The sequence below is a fragment of the Cyanistes caeruleus genome, chromosome 4 (assembly GCF_971803275.1).
Source record: "Cyanistes caeruleus chromosome 4, bCyaCae1.hap1.1, whole genome shotgun sequence".
Lineage (NCBI taxonomy): Eukaryota > Metazoa > Chordata > Aves > Passeriformes > Paridae > Cyanistes > Cyanistes caeruleus.
Window position 1 is genome coordinate 37,141,619 of NC_141704.1, and position 19,549 is coordinate 37,161,167.

The 19,549-nt window shown below is 36.9% G+C and overlaps 1 long non-coding RNA gene across 1 annotated transcript; it reads left to right on the top strand.

Moving 5' to 3' along the window:
* The first annotated feature begins 850 nt into the window (after window positions 1-850).
* Window positions 851-19,336, top strand: LOC147653581 (uncharacterized). Its single transcript, XR_015286451.1, has 2 exons — window positions 851-1,211; window positions 15,177-19,336. It is a non-coding gene; the product is annotated as an uncharacterized LOC147653581 (long non-coding RNA).
* The last annotated feature ends 213 nt before the right edge of the window (window positions 19,337-19,549 follow it).

Consider the following 19,549-nt stretch of genomic DNA (forward strand, 5'->3'; position numbering starts at 1 on the left):
ATGGACAGGGAAGTGGCTAGCTATGAGTCCTGAGCTTCCAAAAATTATATTTAAATCCCTATATGTATTTTGCTGCAATGTTTCTCAATGAACCTTTAACTACTCTATATGAAAGAAGCTGTTCTAAACCCCTCAACACTGCAGCTTTTCAGTATGCATAGAAGCTTCCCTCAGGTGTGTCTGAAAAGACAGTGTAGAAACACGGGAATCAGAGAGGAAATGCAAGCAACATTTTGTTTGCAATAAAATGAAAACGGTACATAGGACAGGTGAGGTTGGAAGAGGTGCTGGCAGGTCCACCCAGTCCAACCCCTTGATCAAAGCAGGGCCAACTACAGCATGTTGACTGTGGCCGTGAGTTTGGTTTTAAATGTCTCCATTGGCCTCTAGGCAGACCAGTCCAGTCTTTGACCACTCTCACAGTAGTAAAATTTCTTATGTTTTAATTGAGTATCCTGTATTTGAATTTGTGCTATTTGTCTCTTGTCCTGTCTCTGGGCACCACTGAGAAGAGTCTGTCTTAGTCTTTTTTACCCCTACCTCAACACACATGGAGGGCTGGGGGGGGACCAGAGGATCTAAAAATCATGGTCACTACTTTTGAATCATAATTTTCTTGCCTGCATTAGACTCACACAAAGTATGGGCAACATGCAGACAAATGCCTTCCTCCACATAATTGTGTTTAGATACCATTCCTCATTCTCCAGGAAAATATTACATATATGTATCTGTGTCCTGGGGTGACTTTACGATGCTTGTACCCCCTATTTTCTCTTCTGTTTATGCTGGATGCTAAGTTCTGCACCTTCCAGACGGGATCTGAGAGTGAAGCAGGGGGAGAAGAAGCAACAGTTTGTGTTCAGAAATTGCACTCACTCCCCCTGCAGAGCATGCTGCTCCTGGAACGTGCTGTCTGCAGCACAGACAGACAGCAGGACAGAGCTCACCTCTGATTTTAGTTATTTTTTTAGCTAGCTGAGGCAGAGAAGTCCCCTGGACTGTGTTTTTTCTCCTTTTCTCTTGGATCTGTTTAAACCTGCTCTGGACTGAACACCCAGCCAAACCCCGGGAGCTCAGGCCTGTGGCCCACCAGGGCCTGGGCCTCGGCACTTTCCAGAACCAGAGGGACTGATAAGAGACTGAGCGAGCCGAGCTACACCACATGAAAAGGACTTTCTGAATTTGCCACCTCTTCACAACAGTGAGAGGTTCCATTGTTTAATATTTTTCTCTTTCTTTTTCATGTTTGTGAGTACTTTGCTTGTTAAATAAACAGGGTTTTTTCCACTTTTCTCCAAGAAAATATTTTCCTGAACTAGTGGAGGGGGAGGGGCCGCTTGAATTCGTTTTCTAGAGGGACCCCATTTGGAGGTTTACCCTAAACCACGACAATATACAAATATAATCTATATTATATACACTGTAACCAGAAAGCTTGTAGGCTTCCTAGGTATGGTAAAAGATGTGCCTGTGTATGACAGGAATAGGCAGTGCTCAGTTACAGAATTTCACTCTTTTCAGTGATGGGAAAGGATATTTCAATAATTAAAAACCTAGTTTAAGGAAAGCTAACTTTTATATTTTATTGAAAACCTCCTTTGATTCTACTCAAAAAATTATGTCAGCTTCCTTTTGTCTCTTATTCTTTGTGTCTATCCAGTAACTTTCATATTTACATTTTCCAGTTAAAAAAAATTATCTTGAGAGTACATGACTATTGAAAATTACTGTATTTCACCTATATAAGTACTCCAAACACAACACTGAACTAATCATTTTTTCAACACTTTAGTTTTTAGTGAGGTTTTTGTTTGGTTTGCAGGGGGTTGTTTGTCTGGTTGGGGAATATAGGAAGGGGCTGTTTTGGTTTCTAGATAGAAACTCTAGTCCCAGCCTAATAGTTTCCCTTCATCCTGCCACAGGAGTGTGCATCAATGAAATAAAAATAAGCGTGGCTCTACACTCCTGACAGATACATCTTTCTCTGTGCCATGACACTTGTTTACCAGCCTGTAAAGACTGAGGAGCCATGAAACAGTTCAGGTTAATACATTAATCATAGCTACATCCAGGTAAGATAGAGGACTGCACCCATAAACCAAGAGAGGGATTAAGGTGATAATTCATACTGCATTTAGAACAAAGGGAGCTGTACTCCATAGCCTCAAATAACAGTGCCTAGAAACTTAAACTGCATTGATTCCTTGAAGTTCTCCAAGTTTGGAAGGAACGTGGTTAGCAATACAATCTGTTGGCTCTGTTTCATGAGAGATTATTGTTTTCAGTTCAGCTGTTAAAAAATTGAAATTCCTTTAATAAAATCCTCCAGAGGTCAGCTTTGCTAGAAGTAAAACTGTCAGGCTTCCCATCCTTGCTTAGTAACTGTGCACTTGATACAACTGTAAAACGTATCCACTGCTGCAAGCTGTTCTTTTCATTGAACTCAAAGAAAAATTTTCCAACTATTTGCAAGCTACAGATCATTAAAACCACCCCAAAAACCAACACCAGAAGCACCTATAGTTACAGTGTTTTCCTGATTCTGTTCTGCAAACTTCAATTACTCTTTTTAACTTTAGAGTACAAATACATTCTGTGCAAAAATTTTAGGTTTTTTAAGTTACATAATAATGCTTAGGAAGAGCTTGCACACATTTCTTTAAAGTTCACCAACTCTTTAAAATTACACCCACACAATATTAACCCCATAAGTATCAACTATTTCTATATTCCTTTCCTTGTAAACTCTGACTTCCCACATTACACTTGCCATAGATTTTCTGCATCTTGTACATCTTGTACAAAAGAGGGCAAGAAAAAAAATTAAATCTGTGAGGGCCAATTGAAGTTTTCGAAAGTGTAGGAAATCAATAAAAAGTAACTTTTTTGGCTTCAGACAGTTTTCAGATGGAGAAAATGCATTAATGAAAACTTACACTTCATAATAAAATAAAACTACAAAGCTATAACATGCAACAAAAAGTAGAAATACCTGTTTCCTCAAAGACAAACACTGTGTTCACAAACTCTGTGGGTCTCAAATAGCAGGCAAAGCCACAAGACGTCTGTAAAAGCTGAAACAGATAAAAAGTCCAGCTTCAAATAGGGCTACAAAATATTTCAGAGTTGAGCAATATCACCCAATTATGAGGGAAGAGTTGCAACAATTCAACTAAGGTTCCAGTTAGATAAAAATCCAGACAGTCTTCTTGACAAGTCTTTCAGGAAAAAAACAACAAACAATGAGCATAGCAGCAGCCTCTACTCATTAGCACTGCCGCTGCTGGATCTCTGCATCATCATCTGTTTTTACACCAACAAGCAAAAGATTTACAGAGCCATGTTTTTAAGAAATGGCCCAAACTAATTTACTTCAACTACCCAAAAGTCGCAAAAGCCACTAAGTTGGTTTTCAGAAGTATTCCAGTTTGAAGTCCCCTATCTTCCACCAGCCCTTTTAATATTCCACTCCCTGTTTAAAATAAAACTAGATGCTGTCATTCTAAATGCTCCAGGATTTCTCTGCTTTTTTGCCTTCTCTGGGACATACCCGCTCTCTTAGCAACCTTAATCCTTCCAGAGGCACATGCCTTTCCCTCATTGTATTGAGAAAGGTCCAAAATCCCCATTCCACATTTCCTCCTGTATTCAGTTCTACTAAATTCATCCCATCTTGCAACCCATCTGTCATGCCAGAAGCCTGGCTTCCTTTTTCACCCTCTGTGGGCTTATGTACACCTGAATCATTCCCTCACAGCAGCAAATAATTCCTTCCTTGCAGATTGAGGAACTAATCATTATGAGATAACATTTTAGAATGACAAAGGGGATGGTGATGCTCTTAAGATGAAAGGTAACCATTCACCCATGGTAACTACTGACTGTTTTAGCTTCTACAGGCATAAAGAGACAGTGAGGTTGGTGGTACAACTCTTCTTCTACTCCTCCAGTCATCACCAAAGTGAATAAAACTTCACTCAGAGATGCCAGAAGGAACTCAATTGAAAATTGGTCAATGCTTCTTGAGTTTGTATACCAGGGACTGTTACAGAAATGCCACTCAAAGTGAACAACCATTTCAATAAGGCAGAAAAAGGAAAAAAAAACCTTCAAATGTCAAAATGTTTCTCATTTATATTGCTGCCAATTCAAGCCTGAATATAAAATAAGGATAACATGGAAAAACTTCCATTCTAACAGTCATTGTTCAGTAATTCTCTACAATTTAAAATCACATGTTTAATAATCACACATGAGAATGAGCAATATCATACTAAAAGCATCAAATAAACATGAGTTAACATTACACAAATGAACAATCAGTAATAATATCTTATTTAAATTTAAATAAGCAGCTCTAAAAAAACTAGGACAAAAATACCTAACTATTCAATGGGAAAATTAACAAAGCATACACAAAAACATTTAAAGTTTCTTGATCTCACCTTTATTGTAACTAATACATTAATCAAACTAAAAAGGCAAAATAAATTGTGGAAAACTCTGCCTCAAAGAACTGATGACTCAAACAGGATATCATTTAAGGAAGCTAAATATAAAATAAGTAAATAAACCCCTCAACTGCCACCTTCCTTCTCTTCTGCCAGCAATACCATTCTGAAGCTATCAAACTACCAAATTCATGGAAGGGAAGACAAAAAACTGAAAAACATTTTTGCCTGTTTGTTCCTCTGATTTTTTCTATCAAAGCATCTGCTACACATCTCTCCTGGAGATAGGATGTAACATAAACCTAAAAGCTGCACAGACATCCTTACATCACTTTAGGGTGAAAGGATTTGCTCGTCTCTCTGAGACATCTTTCTTTTTGATGAGAACAGGAAAGAAGAGAAAGGTAACAGTACACCAAATGAAAACTTGTGTGTAGCTCCAAATCTGCAGAGATCACTGCTTGCAACTCACTGCCCTCAGACGCTCCCAGCAAAAGCTGACACCTGTGCTGCCGGGGCTGTCTTACTGTCTGCTCATACTCCAGCTTATGGAAAAAAGGGTGGATGCAGCCCTGCAGAAACTTGGAACCTCAGTTACCCTTTTGTCCTACACAACTTGAGCACCAGAAACGCCACAGAGCCTGGGCAGAGCTCTGTGTTCGTGTTGGCAGCAACAGGATTCACAATCCTGTCTGGTCCAGCTCCTCCTTTCTTCCCCAAGACCCCAACATTTACCACAATAAGTGTTACCTTCATGAGCACTGTGGATGTCCCAGAACACACCTCCTCTTCACAGCTTTCCCAAAACAAAATGTGATTTGCCACACTGAAAATCTCTACAGTGAGTTAAGTAACATGAAAAATAATGTTTTTCCTAATTTTTCCTTTGATCGTGTTAATATCACCTGTGGCTTTAGAGTAAAAAAAATAAAAGCAGTATATTTTGCAAGGATTTTCCCTTTCAAAAAATTCCAAGAAAGTCAGGAAAACACAAGGGGTTACAAATTTGTATCAATATTTATCTGGGAGAAAAAAAACCAACTAGTAATCCAAAAAATAGCAATTCTTATTGTCTTCATGCTGCCTACCTAATTGATAAGGCAAATCTATTAATCTTTAGTTTTATATAAAAAATTGAGTACTGATTTATAGCATACACCTGCTTCTGTGTATTTTAACATACACATAGCACAAATCCTTTGTATTTAAAACCAAGTAGACAGAAAAATGCAAACTAGAAATTCATCATAAGCTCAGAACTAAACATCACCCTGGATTTGACAACAGGTGGGAGTAACAGCGTACCCATGTTTGTCTGGCTCTGCATGTACAACAGCAAAATAAAATACACAGTCTGAGGAAAATTCATCCCTGGTTGTTAAAAAAAAGAAGTGTTACTCATATGACAAGTTAATTTTGATAGATTAAATAAGATAATTATTTGGGCTCTTCAGAAATATGTTTCTGAAGTGTTAAAGTCCATGAGAGATTAATGGGCAAAATGCAGGCAGGGCAGCTGGGAGTTTATGGCAAATGAAGTATATATAACACATCTGACAATTTTACTATTGCATGTAGTACATACATACATATATAATCATTTACAAAGCCCTAGTGTTTGAATTAAATTAAACCATTTTATAAATCCTAAATTGGCCAATCGTAAGAAGCTTGGCTGTCAGATCTATTTTAAAGAAAGGCTCATTAAGCAATAGCCTCTGTTTCTTTCCTTGCAAGACACCGTGAGATGCAGTTAATGATTTGAATAAGAATCTGTAGGCTACAACTAATGATCCATTTGGGTCAAAGTTTCTATTGAACTTGTGCATTTCCATTTGCAAGAGGTTTCAATGTCTTGTACAAAATATGTTTACATTTCTTGGTGGATGTCCTTTCACCATATCCAATGACACTTGCATATCATCCCATGAAATATGTGTATTTTTTGAGTGTCTTAATCAAAGACCTTGATATAATTTTTTTTTTAATTTGATGGTATGCATTACAGTGCAGTCTAGTGCTTCACTGCTTGGAAAGTACTTGTAAGGAATAGAATACTCTAAAGTTACTTTGTCTTTTGTATACACATGGGACAACTGGGAAGCCTGATAGATACCAAGTGGTTTTCAAGGCAGATTAATATACATCTGCTTACATATAAGCCAAGGAAGAGCTTTTATGATAAGGAGAAAAGAAAAGAATTAGCTGGCATAAGCAGCCCAACTATTAAATGCATAACCACAATAGAAACAGTTTCCTACAAATCTAGGTACAGACATCAGGGTGATCCTGAACTCGCACAGGTAGAGAGGGATAGGTGAGGAGACCTGTAACAGAGCAAGGGATCAGATGAAGGGGAAGGGTTGCAATTACTTTCACCAAGATGGATACAAAAGGTAAACTTTCCCACCCACTTCCAAAGCCACATGATCGTGGACACACCTGCTCCTAGGAAATGCTTTTGTTTAAAGAAGCCACTAAATCTGCTGTATCTAAATACCATCACAACACTTATTATATCTAATATCACATTTTCAGCAGTCTTCTTAACTGGGGGCCTAGCTGGTAAGTCAACATTTAGTTCTGTCTATTCTTCAAAGATATCTGTCAAAATAATGCCAGGATTCCTCAAAAAAATCGAGTTTTTTTTACTCCTTCAGTCACTGATGTTGCCATCAGATGTCACATATATATGCGTACGTACATACACACACAGAGGTAAGTATGCATATGTATATATATACACACAGACACATTATAAATCTCACACCAATTTTGATGTCAACATTTCAACCCAAAGACACCACAAACTTTGCTGCAACGTTGCTAATTTTTTTTCCTGAATGAGTCAAAGCAACAATTTTAAAAACAAGGGTGAGTCTAGAAGCCATTTGTTAAAAGACAGCACTTTTTGGATAGGTAGATTTCCTACCAGATTGCTAGGAAAAGCTTTCTGCAAGTAGATATTTTTTAGACATATTTCTATTATTATCATTAGCTCTCTCTTGCCAAAATATGTCCTTTCAAATTTTAGAAGCTCCCCTAAGTTTGTTCTCCTCTAGATAAATATGCCTCTGTGAAGAGAAGTTATTTACAGTATCAGATCAAATGTATACTAAGAAATCCAATACCAAGTAGGCAGTTTTCTTTCCTGGGGATGAAATAACTGAAGAAGAAATAGTGATACTGGTAGAGACTCTTTTTTACTGAATAAACAGACTTGAGTTAAAGGATGCTAACTCTGTCAAACCAAAATGGGACATCCTAACTAGAAGGAAAAATTAGATGGAAGTCGAATGTTTACTTTCCATTTTTCTTCATTTTGTTATATGTCAGCTGGAAAAAAAAATTCTGACTGTTACACACGGCCTCATTACCAGTTAGAATTACTATCTTCTTCTCCACATTTTTTCCATATTATTGCCCTTTCAGTTTCTGATAACTACTAAATATAGAGTTCTTTCAGAAAACAGACAGGTCAGACCACTCACAACTTCAATAAATTGAAGGAGTATGGACTGAGCTCCTGACAAAATTGTTGATTGCCCTCCTATTAAGATTCTCATCTGATATAAATGATCCTGAACTTTACATCACAACTTTGATTGGATTTCAGCACACTTATATTCTGCTTCCTCTTGTGGGATGTTATTAAAAATCATTACAAACAAGTTCTCAAAAGGAACATAACATATCCTAATACTCTGGAGCACTGTATCTGCATGTTCCAGGTACCTCTATTCTAAATTATCCTCCCACTCTACTATTACCTCACCTCCCACTCTCTGCAATAAAAACAAGATTTGCTTGATTTATAAAGGAAGTAAACATATTGTTTCTGTATTTTATATTAGCATAAAATGGACTGAGTACCGTTCAATGATACATCTGCACAACATTTGATCTATAGTTTAACCACATTGTATTATTTCAGCTTTACACTTTAATTGGTTTTGAAACAAAGGCAGAGAAACTGTATTTTTAATGCAGCTTATGTAAGATAGGAGTCCTGATATTTTCTAACACACAAAATGACATTTGGAATAGTGAACAAAAGTAAGACTCAGAGGACACCAAATGACTGAAGATTGCCATTATTCATGCTCAACAGGAATCTCATTCCCCTCTTTAGATTTGTATGAATAAATAAAGATCTCCAAGACTACCATTCACCTTGTGTAACTTGTTTTATTACACATATAGGAAAAAAAATCAAAATATCACAAATTTCCCAGACCAGTTTGTTCCCAAGACATCCACGCTCTCACACATATTTACAGTTCTGCCAAGGTTCTGGTTATTATTTTCAATTAAAAAAAAAAAACCAACAAAACTAATTAAGACTCAGTCCATTAAAATAGGTTTTTTCAGCTATATCAGTCCCCTTTTCTGTTCACAATGAAGCTACACAATGTTTGGTGCATTAACCAGGTAAGGGTATGGGATGTCTAAAGAGAAAAGCAGAAGAGCAGAAGGAAGAAATGGGGGAAGAGGGTAGAGGAGGGAGAGAGAGGGGCAGACAACAGAAAAAGGAACAGCACATTGCTGTGATTTTGATGGCAGTGCAGGCTTACAACCATGAGGAGTTCACAGAATGAGTTTTCAGTAACTACTTATTTGTTGCCCTGCTTCACACAGCTGCTTAAAAGCAAGTTTTGGTGAAAAACTATGTTTCCAAGGAAATTATCCACTGGAACCAGACATTCAGTATCTGCTAGTTATTCCCTCCTAGACTTGGAACCACAGCATAGACCTGTGGATGTCATCTTGACCAACTCCTCACTCAAACCAGGCCAGCTTTTGTGCTGCATTGGGTCACTTAGGGCCATGTTCAGTCAAGTTTTGAATGTCTCCAAAGGAGAATCAAAGAGAGACTGAGACTCTGTAATTCAAGGGAATACCTGGTACAGGCGAACTGCAGATTAGCCATTTTCACCACTCCCCCATTTGGATAGCTTTATTTATGCTCATTTATTTAAATGAGTCCAACTTTTTATCACATTGCTGGAGAGCCAAAAGGGATGAAAATAATAAAATCACCACTTCAGCTCTCAGTAATGTAAGGATTTGGGGTTTCAACAGACTTAAAAAGAAAACAATCATCTTTGAAGAACTGAAGTCAAATTATTTTAAGGGAAACAGAATGTTCTCACAGACTTCAGCATCACTTCACCCTAGTTAAACAAAAAAGCAAACAAAGACAGCTCACATTCTAACTATGGAAAATGCCATAGCTTGAGTGAAAAAGCAAACTATCGGAGAAACAAATTATTATAGCCACTAACCACAATCCAGTTTTGAACTGGACAGCTGCTTCTCTGAAAAATGACTCATTTAAGCTGGATTTAAGCAGACACCTCTCAGTGGTCTAAATAAATCTTAACACAGGGAATTCAAGGAAGCTGATGGGGTAGCTCCAGTGACAGTAGAGGAAAGATGAAGAGTGGTGGGAATGAGGTTGCCTCTGCCTCATTCACTCCCGTTTCCTTCCAGCTCCTGTCTACAATGGCAAGTAAAAATGGAGCAGCAGTGACAGTGCCAACTCCAGCAGTAAGAAAAAGGAATTTGGCACCTGAGACCAGAAAAGCCCCAGGTGCACCACTGATACTGATTACCTTTCTCCTGCTGCAGCCCATAAGAGTTGTAAGAAAAAATTTTGATTTATTTATACTGCTGTGTTTGTTGAAAACACCTTTGTTGACTTGAGCTCAACATATTTATAGCTTATTAAGTAAATTGGATCATTCTAACAAAGAACAAACCACTGGGACATATTCCAAGGAGAAAAAAGTACATAAAAACAGATGCTTACAATCAATTTAGTTTGTTTTGAGAACTATATAGTAACTGCATAGTTTATAGCAGTCCCCTTTTATTGATTTATTTAATCTTAAAGAAAAATTTCAGGGAAACTGAAGCATATCACATGTAGTTAGTGGGATAAAGAGCCACTTCACCTGTACCTTAAGGTATTCTATCCTTAGCCCACATTGCTAGGGACTAAAAGAGATTATCCTCTGGCATCTTTTCACTGATTTACATGATGGAGTACAGCAGAGTCACTGCTGGTCAATGCTCAGATGTTCAACACAGGAAAATTACTACAATGGAGTCCAGAAATTTGTTCATTTTAATAATAAATAACCAGCATATTAAAATGGCACATTCCTTTATGAAACAGTCTCTGCAGATAGTTTCTAAAACAAATTTTTTCTTAGATAAAGAACAAAAAGCCTGCACACTAGGGCAACTGGTACACTTGTGGAATTTATTAAGTTAAGCATAAACGCTAAGACTAAATGAGCTTCTTTAATTTCCATAATGAAATTGTTTTTGCAAAGTTAAAAATACTGTAATGAGGCCAAAACGGTGTGCTTTCAGAGACTCCCATGGTGAAACAAATGAGATTTTAGCTTCTCTAATTGGGCATACTGCAGGCTGGGCTTGATGCTGTCCTCAGCACAGGATGTTTGTTATCCCTAACAAAAAGAGGTCTACAGCTGTCAGCATAATATCATATAGTTTCTCTGAAGCCAAGCCATCAGAAGGAAGGCTGCTGCTCTCTGACTGGGACCACCCAAAGGGAGAGATCAAGTAGAGAACAGCTCTACTCTTCGCTGATTAAGAAGTTATTCATAGAGGTAATTTGTTTACAGCTATCACAGAGAAGCTTTTGAAGCAAGGAATGAGTATTCCCAAAATCCATCAAGAGAATCTTATTTGATTAAATAATGAATATGGATATTCCCTTACTCTTTCATTCCCACCTACCCCCTTTCCCCTTGCTTATTAGATCTCATTACCTGTCAACACAGGCCTTTGGAGCTTGCCTGTTCTGGCAGGAAAAAGAAAAATGTTAGAGGCATTGTGTTGCATCTGGAGTGCCAGAATCTGCTGGTTTCATGACATGTGCAACACCGCAGTGACACCCTTCAAGCCTTTAACAACTTAAGACTCATTTTCAATAAATGTCATTTTTGGTGTTCCCTTGTACTGAAGTTCAAGTGTAAAGAATTGGGAAGACACATAACTTAAAAAATAACCAACTTAATAACCTGGCAGTAGTAAAAAAACAAGCCACCTAGTTCTTACTCAACTAAACCATTATTTAATATTTGAAGCAAGAACAATAATTTTATAAAGCAAAAAAAGTACTATTTAGGTCTGAAACAGAACGTGACTCCACATACTTTTAGATGCCCTATAAAAGAATACTGTATTCCAGTTAGTTACATGAAGAAGCAAGACTTCTCTATAAATGCACACTGATGGAGATTTCTTCTTCTTTGCTCTGGACCTAAGGCTTCATTGCAAGATCAAACTGTTTAACCCATGGCAGAAAATTTTACTGGACTAAAAATGTCAAGCCATAATTTCAAAGTGACTTCCTCACTATTTTAAATTTTCTCTAATGATTCTGTTAGTTGTTTCATTGGAACATTTGGAATATTATTGAATCTTTACATCTAGCTTTCACTCCTTTCCTGATATTCTGCTCTGCTTTCACTTCTCAAGATTTCAGCTGTCAACCTGCAACAAACAAAAATTGTGTTTTCTTTACAGAGAGGCTTCCAGAATCTTGATAGTTATCACATTCTACAATTCACCCTTCTGCTGACTCATAAAAAGATAGGGAATATAGGCTTTATAACAAGAGAAGAACACTTAGATGAACAATAAATAAAAGTGAATAATTACTTTAACAAAGGTTTAAAAAAAAAGTAGTATGAAAAAATTATGGCAGAGGAGAAACAATAGGCAAAATTTTAAATTATCAGAATTTATGCATTTTTGTGAATGGCTTTTGCTTCTTTGCTTAGGTTTCGGCAATTAAAAAGAGTGTAGCAAAACTGCGCATACAAAATGAGAAATATGATTCTCCAACAGCAAACAGAACTTTCCCAGAATTGTATAAGGCATCCATTTAAGATAAAGCTTAGCAGGTAAACTCTTAAAAACTCTTGTGAGATTGTGCTCCTCACCTTACTTCCAAGATCCCTGTGTACTGCATTAATGTTTTGTAAGGGACTGTAGAAAATCAGCAAAAGATAAGTGAATCATCAAGTTTTTTCATTTTAATTCAAACTTGATTCATTAAAGCCTCTTAAAAAAACCTCTACAGTACATGAATCAGATTCAAATAATGAGATATTTTAATTAATTTGAACTTGGAACTTTGAATCACAGAAACCTTCTTAGCGAATGCTCAGACGACCAGCATGGGGTAAAAGCAAAATATCGCATTACTAGATGTTCAAAGAAAACCTATCTTGAGAACCTCCTACAAAGACAAGGATGATTCCAAGGAAAAATAAAGAATGGGAAAATTCTTACAGGCTTTTTTACAACTGGTTTTGAATGTTCCAAGTACCTTTGTGTCTACTATGCTACAGTATGTTAAATAAAAATTATAAACATAGTGCACATAACTTAATGCTACGTGTAGTAAGTTATTCGAAGTATCCTTTCGGGTTTTGAAAGAGCAAGGAAGTCTGAGTACTGTGCCCTTGTATACCTACATTACACCATGAAATGTTATCAAGTTGTGTATCTGCATTAACTGAAACAAGGGTCAAGATGATAAAGCCTAAGGAGCAAATGTAAAGATTAAAAAACTAACAAGCCTCCTGAAATAGGCATTATACAGATTGTAACTGGCAACTGGCTGTCAGTTTCCAGAAACATCACCACTAAATGACGATGCATTGAAAAAAGTTTAAATATGCATCACCTCAGTGTTAAAAATACCTACACAAAGGTTTTTTTCCTAGACTGTTTATGTCTTACTATTTAATTTAGATCTAAAAACTCTACCAATTTTTTTTGTTTAGCCCTTTAAAAAATAGTATATCTTCTAAAAATCTTCCTGTTAGGCTTGGACTGTAAAAGGGGAAAATGTTTAAGGTGCAAAATATATTTGTCCCACTGTTTTCCTTACTATGATGAACAAATTACACTGTGCCATCAATCAGCACATCTGAGCAACATTGTTTCTGACACAAAGCAAATAATAAATCTCTCCCTGTAACGAGTTCTGCTTTCTAATAAATTCACCCATTATTTTAGTCCAGGAGATTAACTGTTATAAAATCTATAATACGAGGCACACAAAAAATATACATACAAATATACACACAAACTTTGGGGTTAAACCACATTTCGGTATTCACATTATTTCACAAATAACATGTCACCTTTATTTAAGCTGATCAGGCCAGCATTTCCTTTCTATCAGCTGAAGCAGCTAATTTACTTTCATTGACCATCCAGCAGTATAATGTAGCACCTGCTTATTGTGATTCTCTCTGGCTAGACATTTAAAAAAAAAAAAAAAAAAGGAAACCAGCCTTTCTCTCTCCTATTCTGTAATTTAACTTTGTACAAATGTAATCTTAAATTCTTCAATTCTCTCGGGCATTTTGTGAGTAGAGATGCTGGGATTTTTACAGCACCGCATCTGTGCATGCACATTGTGATTAATACAAGAGAAATCCTTCAGGCATATTGCAATTGATGCAGCAAAGCTGAACTTATTTGAAGCACTGCAAAATTATCTGTTTCTTCAACTGTTAATTTATTTCTTCACAGCCAGACAGGTATGGAAGATTAAGCACTTCTTTTTTTCATTGCTGTATGAAAGTAGAAGACGCACATATGGTGGTAAAAGGGCAGAAAATAGTGTTATAGTCCATTCTAATATTTTGGAAGGAATTTGCTTTTCAGACCAGTTTAATATTTTAAACAACTTTATGCGCTTTAGAAAATCGAAGTCATATTGTGATGAGGAATCCTATGTAGTCAAGTTTACATTGCTATTTTTGTCACCAGCTGAGACAATTTCTATTGGTCTGTAAACATTCACAACCCCACCAAATGCTAGTTCATGATGAAAATCAGAAAAAGAAGCCAGAAACATGTTATGTTCAGTCTGCTGCTTCATTTTGGGTTAAGAGACTACAGTTTTGACAGTAGGGCCATCTGCTGTTAACTTTCCTTCTCATCATAATACCAGTCCAGTCAAAAGCAATTAAGCATGTTTTGCCATGATAATATGCAGATAATTATGATAAATTACAGTTTTTAAATCAGCCTCAAATTATGCATATGGTAGGTATTTTCCTTGCAGTTACTGATGTAAAAAATATTCCCGCGTTTTCAAAATATTTCAGCTATTTTATTGATGATGTTATTTCTGTAATGAGATATCTACAAGAAAATTTCTTGGGCACAGAGCCTGACAGCCATTAGAAATCTATTTATATCTCAGCAAGACATTTTGCCAAGTAGATAGAGTCATAACATTCTGCACTGCCATTACACAAAATACTCAGAAAATTGTCTACTTTATTGTGTCATGAAAAAATTAAAAACATATGCAAACACACAACTAAATTGCCAGGAGAATATTTTACTTTTTTTTCACAATGTGGAATGATTCACGAGTTTAACACAGGCTAAAATAAATTATAAAAACATCATTTTAAGGAACTGCACACTGCTGCTTTGTGTTGAGCTGTCTTTGTCATTGCTCAGGTAATTCCCAGGATTAGCCAGGCATAAATAGGCAACAATTCAAAGTGAAGTCAATAAAAATTCATCCTCTACTCCAATACTGGATTTATCTTGAGGGTATTTTTTTTTTTGTATGGGTGTGAGCATACTATATTACTTCCTCTGAAAAATCACTACTGTTAATATTTTAACTTTTTTATGTTTCCTCAGTATTTCTTTGCTAGTGAATGGACTCCCTGAGAAATAATCAGGCCCTACAATGCGACCACATGCTCTTCATGACCAGACCAGCATTGAGTGATGATCCAGGACGTTTCATCCATCCAGTTCTTGCCAGGAATGTGAGACCCGCTATGAAAGATGGCTCATAAATCCTGGACACTAACAGCAGCCAGTAGCACCTGAGCCATGGCAGGCCACAGAGGAATGATGAGGAAAGGAGGAAAGCGAAAGAAAAAATGACACAATAATGCCAGCGGCAGCAGAATCAAATCTGCGCTCTGCTAAATGCACAGAGATGGTGTCTGCATGGCAATGGCCTAATCACCTTCTCATCATTGTGGACACACGGTGTTCAAATACAAGTCAGAAAGATAAAAGTTACTGAAAGATAACAATTCAATTTCAAGATCGAAAACTTGCAGTCAAGGACATGAATGATACAAACTCGTATTTAAATCCTTTCCCTCAAACAATGAAGTCAAGCAATACTTCCATTTAGCAACAGCACAGAAAGGAAAAAACAGTGGTGAATATCTGCTCTACTTAAATGTCAACTAGTTTGTTCTTCAGCTGTGCTTGCAATGTAGACTCAGAAACAGGAGATACCAATAAAACAATAGCAGAATATCCCTATCTCTGCCTTCTCATTCTTAGCACTATGAGACAGAAAAGGATAAGTTCTTTAACTAAGGGGAATGGAGCCTTTACATAATTCTGCTGGTAGAAAAGATGTGTGTTCTCTCCATATCCCTCTGGTATCTGCTGTTAACAGCTGCCAGTGCATTACCATACTTTTTCTCTCCTTGGTAGGACAGGCAAATTACTCCCCACAGATCAGAGGCCAGTCAACATGGCAGAAGGAACTGTGTTGAGCATAATTTCTCTTCCAGTAATACTAAATTGTTTTCAAAATGTTTGGTTTCTGTCAAACCACTGGTTGGGGTGAGCTGTTGCTTCTAGATTTTTCTTTCAAGCATAACATTAAGTTGTACTCAATTTCCATAATCAATTGAGAAAATGTAGTGGATGTTTTTATTTCTGAAGTGCTGCAAAATTCAACAAACCAATCAACTGAAAAAGCTCTTGTTAAAAAACTATTGAAAACTTAATGTTCAGCTAATTTATGTTTTCAAGATCAGCTGTGCACAGTATCACAAAAAATGGATTTTACTACTCAATATAATGCTCTGCAAAGCTTTTCAGAAGAGGATATATGGATTGCAAGGCTTCCTGTGTAACACACTAAGATACTGCAATTTTGAGTTGGGAGAGGTGCATCCAGCCTATAAACTATGGTGTGTAAATGTGCAAACATATAAAATATTATCTGTATCTTGGCTTCTGCTTCAAAATAAATTTCTTGCCCTTCATAAAAAAAATCCATTTTCTGAATAAAACCAAGAACTGCACTCTCTACTTGACTAATCAACTTGAATTCATGCACAAGCCAGTGCATCCTCAATATTAATGCAGGTGGCTGCTCAGAAGCATGCAGAATGACAAAAGCATTCACTGAGTCTTTTTGGAAGCAGCACTGCTGATTTATACTTTCTTAAAAAGGTATGTCAAGAGCCAGAATAGATAAACAGAAATGCAAATCAAATTCAGCAGGAAAAGTGTTCCCTATAAGCAGAGAAGTTCTCAGCATAGTTGGTCTCTGCTCTCAGAAAACAAAACTTAAAATGAAATATAATTAACACTGTAGCCAGAATTAATAATGAGTTAAGAGAAACTGACTTAAAACAACATTCTAAGAGACTTGGGGAGGCCATCTTAGTGGGGATATTTCTGTTTGGTTACAATACTTTCTGAGCATTTTCATTGTTGCAAGAATAATAATCAGCATGTCTGTATTTGAACCAAGAAGCACTAATCCCTAATTAAAGTTTATACAAGTCTGATGCCTCCAGTTTACAAACAAAATTTTCCTTGTCTATCGCTTGATATTTCAGTTCCAGACCAAAAGGATGCCAAGGTGGGAAGCACATCCACAGGCAGGCACTTAAGCAATTCCCCAGTACAGATACAGGCCCCAGCTCATACAGATCTGGGAAGGCAAAAAAACCCCAAATTAAATGAAAATTCTCTCACTCTTTTCATCTAAAATACATTTGAGGAGTGAGATTGTTTATTATTAAGCCAAGTGAGGTACATAAGACAGCATTTTAAAAATATAATCCATTCTCAGTGACTCCATGACCAGTTCTGTCAGCTAAGGCAGAGTGAAGATGTTCTCCCTAGGAAGCAATGCCTTGGTGCTCTATGTCAGTAAAACAGGAGTCTGGATCTTTGTGAATGCATCAAGGTCATATCTGGTCTTCTGCAACCAATTTGTAAAGTGATATTTTTTGTAAGTTCAGAAGTAGGTAGGACTTTGAGTGAAACCATGTTTGGAATTAATTTCTTCTTAAATCTAAATTGTGAAATGCAAAGAAAGTGAAAAACTTGAATTCTTTGAGACTAAATTTGAGAGACACCACTCTTCACCATCTTCACCTGCATCAACTGTATATTCAAATTTTGCCAAAGTGCTATTCATCTAGTCTTCCATGGCATTTCAAATATTTTCCACAAAGACCTACTGCAAATTGTGAAGATCTACTACAAGCCTTTAGTAATGACTAAAAAACCCTGGTATTTTTCATTTAAAAAACCAGCTTTCCAATTTTTTGCAACACTGAGGACTCCTGTATCAAATAATCCATTGTACAACTCTACAAGCATTCAGAAGGAACTATTAGCACTTAATAGCTATCTTTAAAAATCTCTTCCATACCTGCTTCCTCTCTTTTGGTCCATTTTCCCTCAAGAGTGGCTTCATCTGCCTGGAAAAAAACCCTTCTACCAGAAACCTGGCAGCCAAGACCCCCACAACACTTTGAGGGAAGTAAAAAGCAAGCTGGAAAAACCTCAAGCATAACCTTTGAAAAAGATATCACATCAATCTCTTCCGGACTGTCAAAGACAATGGCTAACGAGAGAGGGCAAAGTCCAAGCACACCAAACAATGGTGGGGGGAAAACCCTCCCTAAATTCACCTGTTTAGTTCACATAAAAAGGAGCTAAACTCAACATCATGTAAATGCCACTGGACTTGCATTGTTATTCTTCATCCTCACCCTCCACTGAACCAGTTATCTGCATTCACAGGTGGGCACAAAGAGGAAGTGAGGACCTTGAAGCCCCCAGTAGTATTAACAGTGCAGCCAGCACCTCACAGGCAGCAGGCTCTCCCCTTTAGAGATGGGCTTCTCTCATCTAAAACACACAAAGCACGCTTGCTGAGTTGCACACTTTGGCACAAGCCCTGTAGGTTCTGCCCTCAGAGCTCTCCATATGCCTGAAGTGCTTTGAGATAGAGCAGGAATCACTACATAACCAGAAAAAACAACTGTAGCTGTGTTATTGTCCCAAATCTATCACCTAGCAGGACTTCCAAAAGCAAAATTTATCTAGAAGCACTGAATGCTCAGTATATCTCAGCACAGGCAACAGTGAAAGTAAAGTCTCTACCTTCTTCTGTTTTCAAACCTGCCCAAGTAGCAGATGAAGGAAGGAGATAATCATATTTGGACATACAGACATACAATGCAGCATCTCAAATATCTTCAAAGTGCAGACGCTTCCTGAGAATCCTTCTTCCAAAATAGAATTTCTGCTAGGAGGGTGTATTGTCTTAACTTTCAGATGCCTGTTATCCAGCATCAGAAAACTGTCTTTAAGTAATGCAGGAATAAGGAATAATGGCTGATAGCACTGTCCTTTAACTCAGATTCAACATTAGCCCTGGCTGTGCCCACTTCCAGTACATGGTAATATATTAGCACAAGAGAAATGGAAATGCTTGGTATTCTTTTTACTATTTTTATAATATTGAATCATACTCCTGGCAAAAGAGGAAGCAGCAGTAAAAGTAGAAATATTCACCCAGAGTATCTGAAAAGTAAAAATAAATTTTAAGACACCTCATTCATGGTTTGAAATAAAAAGCCACTGACATCTGGTATGGATCAGCTGGCTGAATTACTTTGATTACTAATCCAAATCCAAGTTCTTTTTTATTTATTCATTTGCTCATTTATTTAGTGGTTATAAAAATGTGTTTCATAATAAATATGGAGAGTGACAACACAATGCTGGTTAACAAATTTGATGTTCTTAATTTCTTTAACAGATTTCATGTTTTAAACGGAATTGTGTGATTGCAAGATTGTCAGTCCTAAGATTTATCCATGCCTTTGCTTTGTCACAACTTGGTTTTGGCTTTCTTTGAATACACTAAATTTATATGCGTTGACAAAGCATTAAGAACTACAAGCAGAAAGTGTCTGTGTAGAGCACTTCAGAGCCTGTCAGGCCAC